The 6,276-nt window shown below is 51.4% G+C and overlaps 1 protein-coding gene and 1 long non-coding RNA gene across 2 annotated transcripts in view; one reads left to right on the top strand and one right to left on the bottom strand.

The window, feature by feature from the left end:
- The window catches only part of LOC119356260 (protein starmaker-like), a 4,285-nt gene extending 3,728 nt beyond the window's left edge, over positions 1 to 557 (top strand). Inside the window, exon 3 of the mRNA XM_037623198.1 lies at positions 155 to 557. The gene's annotated coding sequence lies outside the window, so the exon portion shown is untranslated. The remainder of the gene's footprint in view (positions 1 to 154) is intronic.
- A 3,190-nt stretch (positions 558 to 3,747) lies between these two features.
- Positions 3,748 to 5,449, bottom strand: LOC119356259. The gene is made up of 3 exons (XR_005171881.1): positions 5,332 to 5,449; positions 4,553 to 4,604; positions 3,748 to 4,311 (listed from the first exon to the last, which is right to left on the bottom strand). It is a non-coding gene; the product is annotated as an uncharacterized LOC119356259 (long non-coding RNA).
- Between the last annotated feature and the right edge of the window lie 827 nt (positions 5,450 to 6,276).

Genomic DNA, 6,276 nt, shown 5'->3' with positions numbered 1-6,276 from the left:
TTCTGCCGTATCCATGCTTTGTAGCTAATATACACTTAATAATCTCTCAGATTATTTCACTTGGGTGATAAACTTCATAGCAGCTTTTGGCTTTTTTTTGCACCCTTGTGTTCATTGTTCTTCATTCTAATGATTCTCTGTTGTCCCTCTGCAGGCATCTCATTTCTATGAAGCGAAGTGCCACGCTGGTACATCTTATTGAGCAAGGACAGTAACATTGGCGCCATTGAAGAAGGCTCAGTCACCTAGCGCAAGATTTCGGCCATATGTTTACTGCTAGTTGTCATCCAGCAACGCTGTTTTGCCGCTGCGGTGAAGTTTTGTTTGCTCATGTTTGTATGGACTTTCTCCTCTCTTTTGTCAGTCTTGAGTATGTAATGTGGAGGTTATATTGTTACACCGGTGGCATCATGTTGCCCAGCAACAGTGTGGGAGATGTATCTAACCTATGTTTTTTTGTCGTTGGAGATGATGAACCTTGCTAAGACTTTGTCTAAGGCCTTAGCTTGCCTTGATGCTCACTTTACAATTGCTTGATGTGACAAGGCTTGGATGCATCAGTTTGGCATCTGTTACCCACTGATTATTTCTGGTCGGAAGATTTTGGCTTGTTGCTGTAGTATTTTCTTCTACAGCGAAGAAATATCTCATATCACGGGCAACGGAATCAATACAAGCTCTTTTACAAAGAAACAACTTTGAACTCTAGGAAACTATAGTAAACAGAAGAAATTTGGCTTCACGGAAGACAACAGCATATCTTGCTCGAGAGTCGTGGCACCGGTTTCGATAATGATTCGGTTCGTACCTGCAGCTGCAGCAAATTAGCACGACTAGCAAACTGGAATGGGGCAGCTGCAACAGTATTCAGTTTCAACAATGTTGGGAGCAAGGCTAGGAAACCCAATTCGGCTCTCAGAGAGGAAATTGCACAAACTGCCTGCTTTTGGTGCTGGTCTTGCACAAAACACATACTTTACAGGTTTGTCGCAAGAAATACCACATATTAGGGTAATTCGTTGTAAATAGGTCGACATGATTTATGACAGTGAGTCCAGTTTGTAAGTACACCGGTGGCATACAAAATGGCCACATCAGCGAGTAGATTTTTTTATTGTTCTCCCGTGGGCTGAAAAATACAAAAAATAGACAAAGTAAAAGAAACGGTTGAACAAGTGGGCTGAAAGCCCAGATCCATACGCACGTGAACCATCTCACCTCTCTTTTTTGTCTATAAAAAAAACTCACCTCTCTTTCTCCTCGGCTCGAGCGAGCCGTGACCTCGCACAGAAAGCAGGCGGCGGCGGCCGTCCCTTCGCTGGCGAAGTGTCCGCCGGTGGTCCACCCTCTCGCGATCGTGTCGCCCCCGCGGGCGACCGGTCGCACCTCCAGCGCCTGCTCCCCGAGCTCTTCCCCTCCCCTCCCTCCTTGCCGCCGTCGCTGGCGTCTGGCGCCGGGCCTGGCCCGGGCGGCGCTGGCGGCGGCGGCCACTGGCCTTTCCCCTCGCGGGTCGCTCTGACGCGGGGCGGTGCGGCGCTACGGGGTGCTCCCAGGCGGCGGCGGTGCTCTCCGGCATGGTGGCGGGGGATCTTCTGGGCGGCGGCGCTGCCGTTGGCAGCGGGACGGTGCGGCGGTGCGATCTGGCGGCGCCCGCTCGGCCCAGATCTGGGCCCTTCGGGCCCCATCTGGGTCTGGGCGGGCTGGCGGCGGGGAGGGTCGTCGATGTGGCTTCCGGGAGGCAGGGAAGCGGCGATGGGCGGGTGGATGCTGGCGGAGCTGGTGTCGCCCTGCTGCAGCGTGGCCGGCGGGGCTTTACAGGCCCAAATCGGGCCAGGCCGGGCCAGGGGTGGCCTGATATGCCCTGCTGCTGCGTCCTGACGGCGACCGCGACGGTGCCGGAGACTTGGGCCTCCCGCACGACGGTGGTGGAGGTAGTTCCCTCCCGCGTGGCTCCGGTGCTGCTGCTCCTGTCGCCTCATGCGTCTCTCTCCATCCTCTTGGCCTCGTGGTGGTGATCTCGATGAGGCGGCGTGGGTGGGTGGGTCAAGACCGCGGTGGCGCATGCTGATGGGCGGCGAGGTGGCTGGTTGGCTTCGGCCTGGTTGGGCAGTGGGGTTTGGAGTGCGGGAGAAATCCCTTGCCGGCTCTCTTCCGGCTCCGATGCGGTGACACCTACGGTTGCCACCATCCCTTCTTGGAGGGTGTCGGATGTATCCATCCCCCACTTCCTTTCGCGTGCCGGGGGAAACCCTAGGACACGTCCGGGCAGCAGCGCCGTCGACGTCGCATCCCTTGTTGGAGGTGCTGCTTCGTACGCGGCGGATCGGAGCCTGGGTCTGTGGTGGGTCAATTTCGGAGGGCGCGGCGGTGGCGGGTCATCCGCGCTTTATCGAGCTGCCGTTGTTGGCATTTCTTTCTTCTTCTTTGTTCTTTCTTTTTTCTTTGGGCTTGTTGTGCTTCTCGCCCGAGCATTCCTATGTAATCGGTGTTGGTTGCTTTGTAATACAAAGCGGAGGGGGGGGATCTTTTTTGGTAAGTGTCCGCCGGTGATGGAGCCCATCCAACCTTCCTCCGTCGTCGGGTAAGCCTGTCTCCTCGCCCCCCTCCCCGCCTCCCTCCCCACCTCCAAGGTCTGCTCATCTTCCCCCTACCTCGGTGCGTGGATATTCCAATTCCATAGCGCCTCTGCACAGCATCAATGAGAGCAGTTATATTTATGGCTGGATCACTCCTGATCGCATCTTCATACTCCTTAGCAAGCCAAGTGCTGTTAATCCTTAATGTGTCAGTGGTACTGCCACTGCCACATGTGTGTGGTAGCATTATTTGCCTGATGCAATGCGTCTTTTCTCCCTTTATTTGAGACGAGCAAATCATGAAAGCACAAGTGCCACCTGAGCTGCAGCGAACAACCACCCTCTCATGGTTATCTTTCAAATACGTGAAGTTTCTGATGTGAGCTACTCCCCCGTCCAAAATAGATGACTCAATTTTAAACTAACTTTAGTTGGGTCATCTATTTTGGAACGGAGGGAGTATGTGATAATTCTCTAAAGCCTTCTTTAATTGTGTGACATCATGGAAGGACAAGTCCAAGGCAAACTCGAATACGCACGAGTGTGCGTACTACTCCTTCTATTTCGAAATAGTCGTTGTTGGGACAGACCAAGATCTGAAGCATGCATTAGTACATTGCCCGCATGCAAAAAAATTCTGAGAAGAGGCATGTGCGTGGTTTGGTCTACGGCTGCCCAACCTTCACTCGGAGTCATGGGCGCGTGCCATTACGTGCTCCTCAAGTTTCTCCTATGAGGACCACGCAAAGATCATAACTATAATGTAGTCTATTTGGCATTCTAGGAATCGCATCAAGCATGGAGAAGAGGGTAGGGACCCGATGTCTACTATGCGGGCTACAAAGGAGGCTATTGCGCTCCTTCATCTGCCGCGCAAAGAGGCACAAGTTTTGTCTGGATTTGGATGGCGTCCACCGGATGAGGGCTTTGTCAAGATCAACACAGACGGCGGACTTAATCTTGAGGGAAGCCGAGGGGGTGCTGGTGGTGTTGCTCAATCTCCCTCGGCCTTGCTTGGTGCGTGGTGCAAACCTTATTCCGGGATCACAGATCCTCTCACTATGGAAGGTCTCTCCTTACGTGATGGGGTTCTTTTTGCTACTCTCCGAGGCTTCTCCCATGTGATAATGGAAGTAGACTACTTGGAGTTGGTGACACTTTGGAACTCTCGTCACAATTCACGTTCTATTGTGGCCTATTTATTAGATGAGATAGGAGAGCTCAGTACTTACTTTACATCTTTCGATGTTCGACATGTAAGTAGATCAGCTAATCTTCCTGCGCATCTTTGTACAAAGCGTGCCTGTGCACCGGATGTAACAGATAGCTGGCTAGATGATACTCCAAGCTTCCTGGTGACCAGCCTATTGGCTGACTCATCCATGAATGCTTTTCGATGAATAAAGCTCTCCAATTAGTATGCAAAAAAAAGGTGAAAACAAACAAAAGTACAGAACTACCCTGATTTTAAAAACAGATCGTCGTCGTCTTCCTCCAGGTCAGCGCTCGTCCCCGTCGCCAGCCCCTCCTCCTCCTCCCTCAACCAGCAGGACTGCCTCCGCCCCAGCTTGGTCCTCGCCGCCGTCCTAGCCTGGCCGCCTCCGACCCAGCTCGCCGCCCCGGTCCTCGCCACCGCCCCAGCCTGGCCGCCTCCGCCCCAGCTTGGTCCTCGCCCCGCTGGCCAGCCTGATCCTCGCTGCGCCCCCGCCTTGCACTCCAGGCAGGTAATCCTCGCCTTGAATTAGACAAAACAAGATCGATTCAGTTAAACATCACAACTGAGGGATTCACAATAATTAACAGCAGAATTTGAGGAATCAGTAGAATAAATGAGGCAGCTGTATAAGGTGTATGTGCTGCAAGTGTATCATGGAAGAGGAACTGAAGAATATGCATGGAGTATAAACTGCATTGTACACTAGTCTTTTGTCTTTGTATTCCAAATCTGGAAGCAGGCAAAGGTTTTATTTAATTACCAAAAATCTGCTTCTTCTTTCTGGTAAATGGCTTGCATCATCCTTGGATGAACTGCATTGGAGTATTAAAAAAAGATGAACTGCATTGGAGTAAATGGCTTGTTTGCTTTTTCAAAGAGCAAATTGTTGACTGTTTTATCTAGTGGGATCATAGAAGCATCTGGGAAACCCATCATAGCAGCATCACTACACAAGTCAAAATATGATTGCTACTCCATCATCATAGTAGCAAGTTATGAATAGAGAAGAGAAGAGGAGAATAGAAAAAGAGAAGAGAATTACTCCAAATTCTTTAACTAAAAGAGTTTGCTACTCCTAATTAACTGAAAAAGTTTCAGTTAATTACCTCTAAAAGTACTCCTATAATTAACTGAAGAAGAGAAGAGAATTACTCCAGATGGAGAAACTACAGCAACAATACACTACTCCTAATTAACGTTAGTTTTAATTTAGTTAACACTTAACTGAAGAAAAAGGTTTCATATTGCACTTAATTGCTGGAGTAGAGTATTCTGCTAAATACAGATGTTCACTGATTTACTCAAATATGACAGCAGCAGTAATGTTCAGTAAACCCTACACTACACTAAATTCTCGAATGACCCGTATACTCAAACTGATTAAACAAGTGACATGACCTCAATGGAGAAATCTCACAGAAAATAAAAGGGGACAACATCAATGTGAAGGTGTTGTTTCTTGACAAGAAAAAGCATTGGAGTGGCGTACTGCGAGGATTAGATAAGCAGCAACAAGGGAGAGATGAAGGAGTGGCGTACTGCAGCTGTTGGCGATGGACTGGAGGAACGTCGTTGCAGATCCCAGCCACAATTTTTAGCTTGTGGCTATTCAGAACATCTTGAAATTCCGGATCAACGGCGGCAGCGCCCACCCACCGCCGTCCTTGGTCTTCTGCTCGTCGCGCCAGCAGTTGCCGCCGGCCCTCCTCACGGCGGCGGCGGCTCCCGCGGGCGACACGCACGCGCGCTCGTGGTCCGCGGGGAACCTGTGCTTCAAACACAGCTTCTGTCCGCACCCCTTGCAGTGGCTTGTGTTGGAGAAGGTAAGCGTCTCCTTGCACTGCCGAGCGGGGCAGCGCGGCTTGCACTTCCTGGCAGGGTCGCATCCCCGGCGCGACCTCGCGTGCGCCTCGAGGATCTCCGCGTCCGACTTGTCCGGCCGCCGCGCTTCGGATCCAGCCACCGGCGATAAAAATCAAATCTTGAAGAGGGAGAGGCAACGGCGTCTGGCAACATGGAAAGGCGGCGACGACGCGAGAGGGAGAGGTGCCGGCGGAGGCGCTGCGTGCGGGGTAGAGGTGCCCCGGCGACACGCACGTGCGAGGGGGAGGCGCCGGCGACGCCTGCGAGGGCGACTCGGTAACGAGCTAGGGGGGTGAGCGAGAGGGAGCGAGAGAATGGGTGAGCGAGTGGGAGGGTAATTTCGGAAACGACAACTATTTCCTAACGTGACGAAAATTGTACTAAATCCCCCAACAACAATTATTTCAGAACAGAGGGAGTATATATTAAAGAAGAAGAGCCAAGACGGTTGATACAACGCCTTTCAGCAACGTGCCATCCCAATCCATCGTGACAACACAAACAACTAACCCGCCTTGCCGGTACTCAAACTGCTGTGTGCATTGCTCTTGCTCTCATCATAGTAGGCATGTGGGCTATGTGACAGTAAAAATTTACAAATATCATTTGGATGTGATTATG

Source organism: Triticum dicoccoides, chromosome 2A, assembly GCF_002162155.2.
Source record: "Triticum dicoccoides isolate Atlit2015 ecotype Zavitan chromosome 2A, WEW_v2.0, whole genome shotgun sequence".
Lineage (NCBI taxonomy): Eukaryota > Viridiplantae > Streptophyta > Magnoliopsida > Poales > Poaceae > Triticum > Triticum dicoccoides.
The sequence above is the reverse complement of the archived record's forward strand: the minus strand, read 5'-3'. Positions and strand labels throughout refer to the sequence as shown.